Source organism: Ornithodoros turicata, unplaced genomic scaffold (assembly GCF_037126465.1).
Source record: "Ornithodoros turicata isolate Travis unplaced genomic scaffold, ASM3712646v1 Chromosome33, whole genome shotgun sequence".
Classification (NCBI taxonomy): Eukaryota; Metazoa; Arthropoda; class Arachnida; order Ixodida; family Argasidae; genus Ornithodoros; species Ornithodoros turicata.
Window position 1 is genome coordinate 1,101,777 of NW_026999359.1, and position 14,987 is coordinate 1,116,763.

The 14,987-nt window shown below is 45.4% G+C and overlaps 1 long non-coding RNA gene across 2 annotated transcripts; it reads left to right on the forward strand.

Moving 5' to 3' along the window:
• Positions 1-565: 565 nt before the first annotated feature.
• Positions 566-14,620, forward strand: LOC135373838 (uncharacterized). Of its 2 annotated transcripts, XR_010416617.1 has the most exons (4): positions 566-632; positions 4,618-4,884; positions 13,013-13,059; positions 13,998-14,620. It is a non-coding gene; the product is annotated as an uncharacterized LOC135373838 (long non-coding RNA). The 2 variants fall into 2 exon arrangements; XR_010416616.1 differs by having other exon boundaries at positions 13,013-14,620.
• The last annotated feature ends 367 nt before the right edge of the window (positions 14,621-14,987 follow it).

Sequence of the window (14,987 nt, forward strand, 5' to 3'; positions counted from 1 at the left end):
AGATGTTTCGGCCTTATTCGGCCTTCATGAGTAATGCGCAGGCGGGCTACGTTTGAGCGAGTGGTGTCCGAAGGTCACGTGGAACGTGATGTCCTCCCGTCAGGGCGAGAGACTCACCTCTGAAAGCCCAGTGCGAAGCCAGTGAAGTATTAAGGGATGAAGATTAGCAAAGGCTTTTTGGCTGCACGTTACAAAAATGATCTAAACCATTGTAAAGGCATTATTGATGAGCAGAAACATTTGTCGTTAAATGTCGTTCCCAAGTTGCTCGCTGATTACGCCGGACATTGGCACCCCTAAAACTCTGGAGGCAGCATCACAAAAGGCAGTGGCGCGCCACGGCGAACCGGTATTGCTTGTAACTCCATGCACTAAGTTCGACCTAGTACATACATCTAAGGCGTCTACTAGGAACTGATGTCACACTTTGATGGTCTCCGATACAAGGACTCCCGTAAGAGTTCATTCATGTGCTGTTGTACCACCGCCCCATATGCATTGTTCACATCATTGTGTTGTTACTGTGTTCATATTACTGACTGCGCAGGACATGACTGATGCTCGAGACGGCAGGTGCTTTAGAGGCCAATGTTACGACAGGCTAAAGTACGAGTCTCTGGCAAGAAGCCAATGTAAGTGAATGAAAGATTAAAGTCACTGAAAAGGTTAGCCATCTGTAGGACTCGAACACTTTTTGAGGCTTTGTATGTGTTTGTCCTTCTTTGTGTTCCAGCCTCAGAACATTAGTTCTCTCATGTAGGTGGATGTTATATAAATTTGTACCATCTGAACACATCGTTTCTCGGCGTTGTGGGGGCGCTGCAAGACAGTCGATATGTTATGCAATAGAGAACTGATGTTCTGAGGCTGGAACAACATAGAAAGGACAAACACATTCAAGCCTCAAATTGCCTAAGAAATGAACGATGAAAGATGAAAGTCACTGAAAAGGTTAGCCAGCTGTAGGACTCGAGCCAGAAGGTGTGGAGTAATCCAGGACTAAACCAGAAGATGTGGGTTCGAGTCCTACAGCTGGCTAACCTTTTCAGTGACTTACATCTTTCATCGATATGTTATGCTCTGTGGGGGCGCTCTTGGGAGCGTACGGGGGCGGAGCACGAAAGGAATATAACGACATGCAAACACAGCATTTGGCAGTAGTCGGTCGGGAGCCTTGGCGGAGAGAGGTAAAATAAACATTGAGTGTGTTATAACACTGTGTTTGCTACCGTTTTCCTCCAGCGGCGGGTCGTGTTGGGTGGGCAGCTTTCCTGGGTCTTGGGAATATTTCCCACAACTGATGCCGTGACGAGGATTCTGCTCGTTCGGCCATCCACGTGGAGGACACGGAAGGCCTAGATTTTTGTGTTTTGTTTATCAGTAGGTTTTAACCAATCAGTTTTATTTTCCTTTTTTTGTCGGAATTTGATAGAGAGTTTTTTACAGTGCTGTTTGTTGGCCTTCCCACGTGCTTGTTTGATAGGTATGGGCGTTTGTAGCCGCATTAGTTTATCACATATCTGTTTTACTTTCGTTGTTTTTTTCGATTTTGGTGATTGGAAAATTGGCTGTTAGAAGACAGCGCGTGTTGCTTGTTTTCCGGCAAGTATTGTTTTGTTAGGGTTACTCCTCGTCGTTTTTTGCTCCCGCATAAAAGCCGATTGATGATCAACCTATGCCAGTATCAACAGGCGCTAGGGTTAGGGCTAGGGAGCATGCAGTACCCCACCCACAGGGTACTTTGGCACCTGCGGGGCCGTTGTCAGACCTTGCTGTTACGTCTGTCATGTGCGACTGAGGCAAGCACACTAACGGCGGAGCGACTTCGTGCCGGGGTGGCCATACCAACCAGCACCAATGTGGTTCAATACTCCAGTACAACCCTATTCGGGGTACACGAACAAGGAATATATAGGTCGGGTTAATCCTACTATTCCAAAACCGCAAAGTGTTCATCGGGTATCAGCTCAGAAAGTGAGTAAACAGTTGCGTGCAGCAGTCCTCACCTCACCTCAAAAAAAAAAAAAATCAGAGATTTTTCCTCGCCTGCCCTCACCTCAAATAATTTTTCAGAAAATTTTCCTCGCCTCACCTCACCTCAAAACATTATCCGAAAAATTTTCTCACCTCACCTCACCTCAGCCTTTCCTGAAAAAATCTTTCCTCACCTCACCTCACCTCAAAAACTTTTCAGAGAATTTCCCTCACCTCACCTCAGCCTTGCATAAAAAATTTTCCCTCACCTCACCTCACCTCAAATTCCGTGAGGTGAGGGGGTTCAAGGCGCCCTCACCTCACTTGCAGTTAGGAGGGTGCCCCTCCCTGCTCAAGGTCGACGCTTCTCACTTTTTTAAATGACGAAAGTACGCAGCGTAAAGCAAGTATCGAGACTAAAGCATCAGGTCCCGACTCTCTGCTTCAGCGGTAGATTGTGACTGTAGGTGTTTGTGGCGCAAGCGCAACAAAGGCCAGAAAGCGCCACGACTGCGGTGAGTACCTGATGAATGGCGATGATAGCTAAAATTATTTACGGATCATGTCCTACGCATTATATCATGGCCGCTCGCCATCAGCTAGTGGGATGGCAGGTGCATTGCTAATTGTCTCGTTCACCGCCTTCGCATGGCATCCGATAGGTTGAGCGCTACAGTGGTGGTCGAATCGAAGCGCAGCTTTGTGAATCATAATCGTATGAGTGTCACGTCATCAGTGCACCCAATGTCGTGCCCCCTACTTTTTGTGAGATGTGCAGCCAGAGTCTCTAGACCCATCGTCAGGACTTAGTAGCGATTATTGATAGTGAAGTGCAACGGCTCGCGTCGTTTGGTTTACAACAGTCACTGAAAAAAAAATAAAGTAAAGAAGACAGCCCTAACAACTACCTTTTGCCAACTTGCCTCATATCACCTAAAAATTTTCGGACAAATTTTCCCTTTTCTTCTCTCGACACACGAAAAAAAGTCCTCACCTCACATGAAAAAGGAATCCTCACCTCAGAAAATTTTAACAAAATTTCCCTCACCTCACCTCAAAAATTTTTCAGAAAATGTATCTCATCCCACCTCACCTCAGGCTTTCTGGAGAAAAAATTTTCTCACCTCACCTCACCTCAAAAAGTTTTTCAGAAAATTTCCCTCACCTCACCTCACCTCAAAATTATTTCAGAAAATTTTCCTCACCTCACCTCACCTCAGTCTTTCCCAAGGAAAATGTCCCTCACCTCACCTCACCTCAGCGTCTTCTAGGAAGATTTTTCCTCACCTCACCTCACCTCACCTCAACCATTGCTCCAAAAGATGCTCCTCACCTCACCTCACCTCAAATTCCGTGAGGTGAGGGTGAGGGAGCCCTCACCCTCACAAGCCCTCGCGAGGGTGCCCACCTCTGTTCACAATTACCAGCACATTGCATATAATCACATTGAGGTCCAAATATGTATGTACATCAAGGTGATTTAATATGTGATTGAACATGCACAGCCGACATACAGAAAATCATGTATGGCGTGGTAGCTGTAAATAGCTTTTCGTGAAATTGTAGACCTCAGCAGGTACCTCCCCGATATGCATGTTCATGACTTAGAACGTTGCATTTATTCGTTTCTTCAAGGCTTTGCAGTGTTATACCCACAAGTATCTAACCCCTGTAAAATGCATTACATTGTTCATTATCCGCGACTCATCAGGATGTTTGATCCAATCCTAGCTGTATGGTGTATGCGTTTCGAAGGGAAGATGTTGCTAGAAAAACTCTACATTTTAAGAACGTAACCCTATCATTAGCAAGAACATATCAATTTTATCAAATGTACGTGTGGTCTCAGTCCTTCATCAGAAATACTCATGGTTCCAAGGAGATACTACTTCAACATGCCCCAGAAGCAATTCAGTGTTGCACTCATGACCGTGATATTCACGCAGAATCTATAGTCTATGTGAAAAGTGCAGTTGACAATGATAACACTCTTCATTATTAACTCTGACACAATTTCTCTCATACAAACATTAACTACAGTTGAGTATGATGAGCACTATCATGTATTTGTTTTGTCTTGCAATGAGGAGCAACCTGTTTTAAGAAATCTAGGCACTATATCAATAGATCCTCCAAATCTGCATACATTACTAGATGCCAGACGTGTTGTAAATCCACGTCATGCACTTTTGTAATGTAACTTCCCGTACCCTGTTGTTGTATACATTTACTTTTGTTCACGTGAACGAAAATAAACACACTCCCTTCCTACACCCAGGCGATACACTGATCACCATATTTCACCTGAGGGGGTATTACACCATCGTTACACCCTCAGGAACTTCCAAAACAAAGTTGTAGGGCGTGAAAGGGGTGTGATCTTTGTTAATACACCTATTTTACACCTTTAAAGGTGTGAAACGATTTAGAGTGTAGCTTCCCAAGAATGTACTGAAAGTTGAGTGCAACAGGGATGGACGGGTAGGTGGATGGCCTTGGACAGACTCGTAAAACTAAAGAACATTGATAAGACACAGACCGTCCACCCCTATTGCACTCGACTTTCGGTACATTGTGCTGCTTGGGTTCGCTTTGATGGGAAACGACGAAAGCAGCGCTTTGCCCACCTTCCCGGTCTGGCAGTGCCCGTTATCCTGGGCAGGGACTTCATCACCCGGCAGAAATTGGTACTGGACCTGCCCAATGGAGGATACGTTTACCAAGGATCGTTAGGATTTTTTCCTTTCGCCGTGACAGAGGACAGCAGTTCAGCTAAGCAAGCTGCAGCGACATCCGTCGAATCTTCCTTGCTCCCGACTGTCTTGGCGTCATTCCATGGTCCTGAGGATGAGCTGTGTCAGCTTGAACAAGTACTACGGCAGTTTAACAGTACCGCCACAGAGAACCCCGGTAAGACTTATGTGTTACAGCGTAGCAGAGACACGGGTAACGTTATAATCAAAGACCACTGAGCGTTATATAAGCGTGCATTGTTGACGCTGCTCCCGATGAAATGCTCCAAAGAGGTGTAGCTCTCGAAGGTTCCAAAAGCCCTGAGTGCTTCGTCGATATGACAAGGACGAAGAGACCGGGCGCGTTGAAGTCTCGAACTTGAAGACTTCCCATTTCAGGCTCCGATTGAGAGGAGACCGACCCTCCTCAGGCTCCTGTTCGAGCACCTGACCAGGATTCAGAATTACCGTTCCGGTTAACAGTTGCCGATCTGATAGTAGTTGCTACTGTCTGCGTCAGAGTACACGGCACGAGTAGCCGCTAGTATTTCGGTCACTATTCTGGTGCTCTCGTTTTAGTAGGCCTTTAACTGTTATTACTCTGACTGGGGTGGGAGGGGGAGGCTCTAGAACGCAAAAGAAGGTATACACACGGGGACAATAAACCAACGATCATTGCCTGGTTTGTGACAGCATGACCCAGCAGTGATGGAACGTAGATGCGAAGAGGCGTAAACTGTCCAAAGCGTGCGCGCACCTGGAAGCAATGCGTGTCTGTGGCGTTTGAATTGGTCGACGCGGATTTTGCGCATTTTGGAAGATTTTGAATTATGAGTTTGAAATCTTTGTGACACTTGCGATAGGCTGTCGCCTCGCACAAACCTAGTGCCCGCACACACACACGCACACCACCACCACCAGTTTGTGAGGGAACTAACGGCAGGGCGTACGAAATTACTTGCCTACATTTGTGAGTGCCATAACACAATGAGCTTCATGAAGCCCTTTCTGCACGTGCACGATAGGCTGTCGCTGTCACTTTTTAAACTGAGGTACACTTCATAGTGGTTATAGTCATTGTGCACAGAGGGAAGAGCCTTGTGTTGCACAGTTTCGAGTTGATACATACGTCGTTCCATATGGCATACGCAAATTCCAGTTCAGTACGGACAGTAGTGTTATGGTTGAATAACTCAGAGTCTGCCGATGCAACGCACAGTACTCCTCTCAACAAGAACAGCAGCAACAACAATGATATGAGACAACGGTATGATGAATGGGGAGTTTTAACGCCAGAGGCGATAATTCCCTTCACAATGAGGATCTTGTGGTAAGTCCTATGTTATCCAGATCCTTTAAGGTTATCCGCTATTATGATCCGTTAATCCTATGTTGAGGGCAGAGCGTTGGTGGGCTGGATGTGGCCAGGGACCAAACAATTTTGTGAGAGAGAGGGAGGGGGTCAAGCTCGTTAAGGTATCTGGAGAGTGTGGTTCGGGATTGTTGCTAGTGTGGGCGATGGAGAAGAATGTGCTCTAGATCTTCAATGGCATCGCAGCACTGGGGACGGCGACAGCTTTCGGGGAGTCTCAAGCGGTATCGCCACTGCTTTGAAAAAGCCACATTGAGGCGAATTCGATGAACAAATGCGGCATCTTGACAAGACGTTCGATGAGGCATGCGGAAAGCCAGCGCTGGATCAGCTCTGCTCAGCATAGCCGGTGGGAAAATGTCAGCGATTCATTGGCGGGAAGCCAGAGGAGTCACGGTGCGTATGTGCGGAACGGCGATCTCCTCTCAGCAGCGCGAATGACGAATGCCGAGGAGGACTTGACAGTACGAGTTGCGCCATTGGTGTATGCTATGGCAGAGGGAGAAAACTTCCCGTCTACCAGAGCATAAAAATGAGCTCGAAGGACTTGAGGGGAAACCTGATCTCTGCGGTCCTGAAGGTACGTAAGATGTGCAAAGGTGTGTGGCACAGGCACAGACAAGGCGTGTTCGTCAGTGTGACGTCATTGGGTATTTTTTTAGATAGATAAGTGCTTTATTTAGACATTCTATAGATTGCAACTGATAAGGCGGGACCGCTAGGCACGCCTGTAATGCGGTCCCCGTAAAAATTACAGTGATGACTACTAATCTGATACGCCTAGAAAAAGCACAACAGTTTTTGCAAGACAATGGAAAAAATATGATCAGAAATAACTTTGCCAAGACAGTTTCAGCGTAAATACATAAACAACAATAAGCGTTACAAAGGAGGAATAAATAGAAGAAGAAATCAATCACAACAGATGCGACAACAGCCGTTTAAACATCTCGAAACTAGATACTTCTCGTACCTGTGACGGAAGACTATTCCAATGTTTTCCCGCAAAGTAATAGAATAACTGTAGACCATAATTCGTGCGGGGCTGGGGAAGCGTTACACAAAATTCACTATTTCTGAAGCAATACTGACCAGCAGCATAATTAACTGAAATTAATGATGAATTGACCATGTTGTGCAAAAGTTTAAATAAAAGTAACAGACATTTGTATTTTACTAAGGAATAGATGTTTCTAACGCCCAGTAAGGCGAAACAAAATGTAACAGACTCATATGGGGGGAGTCCCATCATAATACGCAAGGTCTTCTTTTGCAAAAGAAGTATTGGTTGAATACTTGTCTTGTAGGTAACCCCATATGCTTCCAGACAATACGAAATGTGACTATGAATAAGCGCATGATAGACTAACACAAAAACACTCAATGGCACCAGGTGTCTGAAACGAGCAAGTGCAAATAAGCCCTGTGAAATCTTCATTCTCACATGGAGAATATGTGGAGACCAAGTGAGACAAGAATCTAAATGTACACCCAGGAATTTGACAGAGTCGACTTTCTGGAGTGTTGCATCGCAACAAGTGATATTCAAACTGTGATTTGCGATTTTCCTCTGCCGTGGATGAAAAATTATGTAACATGACTTGGTTAGGTTAATTTTTAGCTGATTTGCAGCGACCCATAGTGACAGTTTTTTAAGAACCAGGTTGGCCTTACAGGTACAGTATTGCCTTCAACAAAAATGTTTGTGTCATCTGCGTACAAAGCTGTAACTGTTGATAAGTACTTGGGTAGGTCATTCACATACACCAAAAATAAAAAAAGGTCCTAGTATAGACCCTTGCGGGACACCGCAAGAAGTCACACGCATTGACGAACGCTTGCTATCAATTTTAACATACTGTTTTCTGTTGTTTAAGTAACTCCTGAAGAGATCAAGAGGTATCCCTCGTACCCTATAGCGTTCTAATTTAATTAATAAAATATTATGATTAATGAGGTCAAATGCCTTTGTAAAATAAATAAATGTGCCCAATGTTACAATTTTGCTATCCATGTTGCTCTTTAAATACTCAACAATATCAACCAACGCTATTTCAGTGGATTTTTTCTTCGTGAATCCATATTGCGAAGGCGAAAGTAAGTTTTTATCAGAAAAAAATTTCTGCAACCTGGATAGTATACTTCTCTCAATTACTTTACTGATCACAGACAGAACAGATATTGGACGGTAATTTCAGGTAGACAACCTGTCACCTCTTTTGAAAACAGGCACCACCTTCGCAATCTTTAATTCGACTGGAAAAGACCCCTCTTGATACATGGAGTTAATTAATTTTGCTAAAGGAACAGATAATACATGTCGTAAGCGTTTCAACACGCAGACAGATATCCCATCATGCCCAGCTGATTTTGTATTGTTTAATTTCTGAATGATACTCTCGATTTCTAATGGAGTAACTGGCGCAAGGAAAAACGAGTCCGGATTGCGCGGAGGCGGCAGTTCTGGAGCATCATTATCTCCGTCGACATCGCTCATGACAAAACTTTCACTGAGCATCTCTGCAATTATTTGCTTGTCATTAACAAGCTGTCCACCAGTACCACGGAGCGCAAGAACGTCATCCACTGGAGCTGTTCGACACAGAACTTGATTAATTGTACTCCAAACCTTCTTGCTATTACCAACAGCGTTATTGATGCTTTCCTGGTAGTACAATATTTTTGCATGGCGTAACACTCTGTGTAAAATGGCAGCGTATGCGGAATAACGATCCTTTAACGTTACGTTATGTGGATGAATACGAACTTTTTTATATAAATTGTTTTTGTGTTTGATGCTTCTTAGCATTGCAGTTGTTACCCATGGCTTCCTTATCTTATTCCTCTTACTAACTGTTACAGTATGTGTCGCAGCTTGTATTGATGTGGAAAGATTTGTAAGAAAGTCATTACACTTGACATCAGCTGAGTATGAAACCAAGGAGAGCCTGACGTGCCCTCTGCGCTACGCGATCAAAATGACTCTCAGGACGCTATCGAATTTTCCTGAGCAGTGCGTGACAGGGAATGTGCGCACGTAAATGTAGAAAATGTCGAACCTTTTCACCCTCACGGAAGACCTCCACCAGGAGCCCAAAAGCTTCAGCCAGGGCTTGCTGTGTTTCAGCCATTCTTGGATCTCCAAGGCAGCGGGGAAGGCTTCTTGTAAACCTTGTCGGAAGGGTATTTATTCAGGTAGTGGAAATACTGTGCAAGGTTGGAGAGCTGCAAAGCACAGTCGCCCTCACCAAAGCCGCGTGAACGGCTAGGAGGTAGCGCTGATCAGAGTCCCATCCTAAGCCGGAATGATCTTGAATTGCAGGAAACCATCACTTTGCTTTCAAGGTGCTGCGTGTGGCGAGCACAGCGCAGGTCAGAGTCCACGACCACATCAAGGAAGCGATGGGAACGTACAGTCTGGAACTTTTTTCCACCAACCCAAAGAGGGAACTTTCTCATATCTTGGTGAAAGGGAGCTCGACGCACTTTTCGGGAGAATTGTCCATTCCTAGTCGCGTGAGCTACAGATGGACATTATTTAGGGCTCTCTGCAAACGGCGCTGAATGACTGGTCGTACACGCCTACTCTCCAACGAGCAATGTCATCGCACACACAGAGAATGTTACCTTGCGAGGAACTCTCTTTTTTGATGTCCGCCATTACCCACTAAAGAGTGTATGACTCAGAATGCTTCCTTGGGGTACGCCTTGATGAACAAGATGCTTAGGGTTTCGACCGTGGGATGTCCAGACCGTAAGGAAAGCGTGGAGCCAGCTAAAGTGTCGACCAGGTAGCCAACGAAAAAAGCGTAAAGTGTGCAGCACACAAATGTGCGAGACGGTATCATAGTCACGCTTGATGTGGAGGAAAACTGATACAACGACGGGTACCAGCATGATAAACTGTAGAAACGGGGTCGAGAACTTGATCCATGGAGCTTCGGTGGTGACGAAAGCGTGCCATTTCATGACGGGACGCATACTCGTTTCTAGAAACCCAGCGTCTGATAGGCTTTGTGCGAAATTTCGTTTATGTAGTATATCCATGACACATTGCTTGACAAAGGGGTACCTAAATACTTATAGTTGTTAACATTTTGTAACCTGGAACCTTAACATTGTAACGCGGAATAGATCATCATTTACTCATTGTACCTTCACCTTTAAGAAAGTCATGTATTTGGTTTTGGTCACATATAAATCCATCATCTGCTGGTTGCATGACGTTCCAAGAAGATTAACATCATTCTCTAGAATATGATGGTCAGAGGCACTAGACATGGACCACTAAAAAACAAGACCATTGGTGTACAGCATATGCCTGACTGAATATACAGTTCGGTAGGTAATTTACACATATGAGAAATAATAGGTGGCCAAGAATGGACCCTTGAGGTTCCCCAGATATAACAAAATATTTTGCAGATGCTGGATTCCCCACTTAACCTGCTACGTTCTGCCTTGCAGAAAATATATCATCCACCCTGAATTATTGAGATAGACTGGAGCAAACTTTTTGGAAATAATCTTACTTATCAAGCACAAATGGGTAACATGATCAAAAGAACCTAAATCAAATATCCCTAAAATCAAGAATCGTTTAATAAATCGTTTTAGTGATTTGTTCAAAAGATTTGATCAGTGACGTAACGGCACCACGTGATGCACTGTCGTCATCAGGTCACATGACTGGTGAACTCTCACGCATTTATTATGGAGGAGGAGGTCAAGAGAAGAGAGGCGAGCTTCCGGCAAGCCGCATGTTGCAAAGATTATCTGCTGCATCTCTGTTTAATTAGCTCTTCTTATGGTGGACTCACTTCTTAAGAATGTCTATGGGGAATTTTCGTTCGCAGGGTTCTCGAAAACCTAGCTAAATTTGTACACGAAGCAGGTACAGGCGTGTTCCTCTCGGGTTTACCTAGGGAATGATATACTTGTGAAGGCCTGACACGGTCCACTCATTTTCGACAAATTAAAGTTGGTCAGTTTTTCAATCCATGGAACTCTATGGGAGAAGCAACAAAATCGCTTCTCTCGCCAAATCGCCCGCCCACGATATTTGGGCCAAAATGATGACATTCCCTACTCGACAGTCGGGAAGTGGATTGCAATCAACAAATTCTACAAGGTTACTGCAGTTTTCCAGATCCCTGCGAATGAAAATAATGTCTTTGGCGTTTGCTAGCATGTTCTGCACGCTGACGTAGATTATATCACTTCCTTAAAGTGCGAAAGAAAACCAAAACGAAGAAAACAACTTTTCGATGCGCACCCAACTCACTCTGGAAGCGAAAGTTAACTAGACTGAATGAGTCCACCTTATTGCCCCCTTTTGAACGGTCGCCCCATGGTTGCCGCCGTAGTTGACACCGCTCAATGAGCTAACTAACAAGTTACCTGCCGAACGGATTCATCCTCCATGAAGGATCAGCTGATGAATCCCAAACGTGAGCAAGCCAATTCCACTCCCATTCACAGGGTCAATAGGAGCTAGACCATCCTGTGCATCACTTCAGACGGAGTGAACGAATGGTCCCAGAATAAACAAAAGAGAACAAACCACACAATGAATACGCAAGCCAGACGGCCATACTGAGAATTATTTCCCCGCCAACAGCGCAAAACGAACGGATCAGAGATACGAGTCAGTGAGCCATATGAGTGCAGCATACAAACAAACCAACCTTCATCGCGAACGGACCCCTCGATAAATCTGTGAGCCCCACAAGCACAACCATGCAATGACTCTCGATTCTCCGTCAAACAGTCCGAAGCGAACGGAGTGCTACATGACATGCTGAATTAAAAGACACAGTTAATGAGTCAGTTCGACTCGGGGACCGCAGTATCCAGCCACTTATCAGTTTGGCCGCCGGCAAAACTGATTCATATGATTCATACGACACACAAAGACACACACTTTTGACACAAAGTGTGTCAAAAGGTTCACATTGATGCAAATGATTCACTGAGTCAGTCACTCTGTCTCGCTTGTGCGCTGCACTCACGATATGTTCCACATGTGGCACAGCACATAGCATCGCTACCATCTATCGTGGGCGAGCATCCGAACGCCGCTGGGTGTGTGTGCTGTGACTAAGGTTCGTATTCAGAGATGGCTCCACGCCAACCGCCGTCAGATGTTTTAAAATAAAACAGTTTCCTGTTTTCAGTGGTTTTTGAGGACCCACGCCAACCGCTGTCAGATGTTTTAAAATAAAACAGTTTCCTGTTTTCAGTGGTTTTTGAGGACGCACGTTGAAGGTGAAATAATGAAAGAATTTTTTAGGGGAGGTGAATCGGTTCACTTAGTTCAGGCTGCTGATGTTTTCACCGCCGACGGATCATTCACCCTTGGCTCATTTCTCGACAGAACAGACTGATGGACATCCATCCATCAGTCTGTTAAAGCAGTAGGTCTCGCTCTTGACTGCAGGGGACAGTGTAACGAGTGTGCCGTTTTGTAGTAGAATTATGTCAGCACTAGAGAGCGAAGACTACTCTAGAAGGTTTCTGCGGCCATCGAATACAGACAAACTTTGTATACTCCTGTCGCTGTACCGCACACTGCACATCAGGCATACACCGGCTGCTTCTTATCGACCAGCATCATACGGTTCCTACTGAAATGTAAAGGCCGTAGTGTGAAGCTGTTTTTGATCTGGCTGAGCTTTTACTTGTTTGTCCTTTGTCCATTTTTACACAGCACTGGTGTTTTATCGCTTTTGAATAGATTACCAACCTGCTTAGATTTTTATGTCATTCAGCATGGTATATGCTTTGCATTACCAACCACACTCCCTAATAGCCCTAGTACACCATTTTGTCCCATAAAATCTTGATCATATCCTGTACGCACATTTGGGACGCGATGAACCCTTGCTGAAGCATGCAGTATCCAATTTCACTTGACCACTGTTCTATTTTACAGGGGTGAACACGGCAGTACCATGTCCAGCAGCACACGATTACCTGTTTGTAAGTATTGGCTTACTACACTTTTCTCAGATCAAGCATCATTCTGTCGAATAAGCATTCAGCTGAAGGACACGTAACAGAGTACACAGAACACACACAGAACACCTAGATGATTATCAGGCTCTCTTGGAAGCACAGAATTTTGGTATTGTAATTCTGAAAAAAATTAAAATTGCACAGAAAGAAATATAAATTAGAAATGTAATCAATCAATCAATCAATCAATCAATCAAGAAATAAATAGAAATATAATATCAGTTATATACTCTCGAACAAGGGAAGTTGAAGTGCCAAAGCATATGGTGGTCTCCATGAGATGCAGGCTCTATTGGAAAATTCCTTGTGTAAGTAGTAACCAGTGACCGCCAGCTGACCACAACACACAGGGGTGTAGACACCATCAAATTAGCAATTACTACTAATTAGGACCCCCACAGTAATCATCACCCTCAAGGGAGACACCTCACTAATTGGGGAGCACGTAACTCGTGTCCAGACCACTCTGTGTGTCATGGGCAGCTAGTAGTCAGTGCTTACTAGTTACACAAGAGTGAACCAAGACACGACCACAAACCAAGACAACCAACCAAGACAACCAACCAAGATGACAACCACAACATGCTAGACACTCCTGTCCACAGCCAGATCTCAACTGACGAAGCACAGTGACTGATCATACATCTCCTACATACACTCCCCAAGTGTCAGCATCTTCTTTATGCAACGATAAGCAACAATTTTTTAAATGCTGGAGATGTAAAGCAAGTTGCAAAAATTGACATTCCTTCTGGGACACAGTCAAAACTGGGAGAAGTTTCACCCTTTTGCACTTTAGCATTTTTTTGAATATAAGAAATCGCAATACGACTTCACCTTACCCGAACATTTTACTTTGAACTGTGGGGAGCGCTGATAACCGCGCAACTTCCGCGCGATAGCGCAAGAGATGAAAGAGCAAGCGCTCGGGGAAAGAGTGATTCGTGCGGCAGGCACGCTGGCAGACGGTCACAGAGGCGTGGAGCGACGAAGCGGGCAGACTGCAAGCAGCTCCGATGTAAGACAATAAACCTTGTTTCTCTTGTTCAACTGCTGTGTTCGTCTTCTTCGGGGTTGCGACGGGTCGATTGCGGAACCACCCCGGGTTTGTGGGCCGCGGTTCGCACAAAATTGGCGCCCAACAGTGGTGTTTTCGACTCGCCGTACCGTTTTCCTCGGAGGGCACAGCATAGTTGCAGATAGTGTGCATTTTTGTTTTGTTTGTTTTTTGGTTCTGCCGCCGTCTGCGTTGCAGCGCAGGTTCTTCGACCGGAGATGCCTCCCAGGAAGAAGCACGACCCAGACAATGACGAGGACGAGCCTACGCCAGTGGCTGAGGACTTGCTTCGACAGATGGCATCCCTCTGTACGTTACTGACGCAGCAGCTTGGTAGAAGTACGCCCGCTGCCCAGCCGTCCCCGGACACGCCGCTACGCCTGAATCTGACGGTACCGACATTTTCGGGCTACAGCGACGCCAAGTCCGTCGACGATTTCCTTGCGGACCTGGAAGCTTACCAGACAGCCGTTGGAGCAACCGACGAAGCCGTCCTGCGCCGGATACTACCCGCTCCATTGGTAAGCTAGGCTGCTGTGTGGCGCCGGTCTCAACCCGCATTTCCGTCTATGACCGAACTGCAGCGGCTGTTTCGGGAGGAATTTCTGCCCCCGGATTACAAAATGCGTATGCGCAAAGAGCTTGCAGCCCGAACGCAGCATAGTGATAAGAGCCTTTTGGAATACATTCGGGCGATTCAGGAACTGTACCGAGGAGCGGACCCTCTCGTAGACAAAAGAGAGAAGGTGGCACGTGTTATCCGACAGTGCCACCCTCGGTTCAAGCCATATTTACGAGGTCGAAGTTTTACTTCCCTGTCGGAGTTAGCTACAGA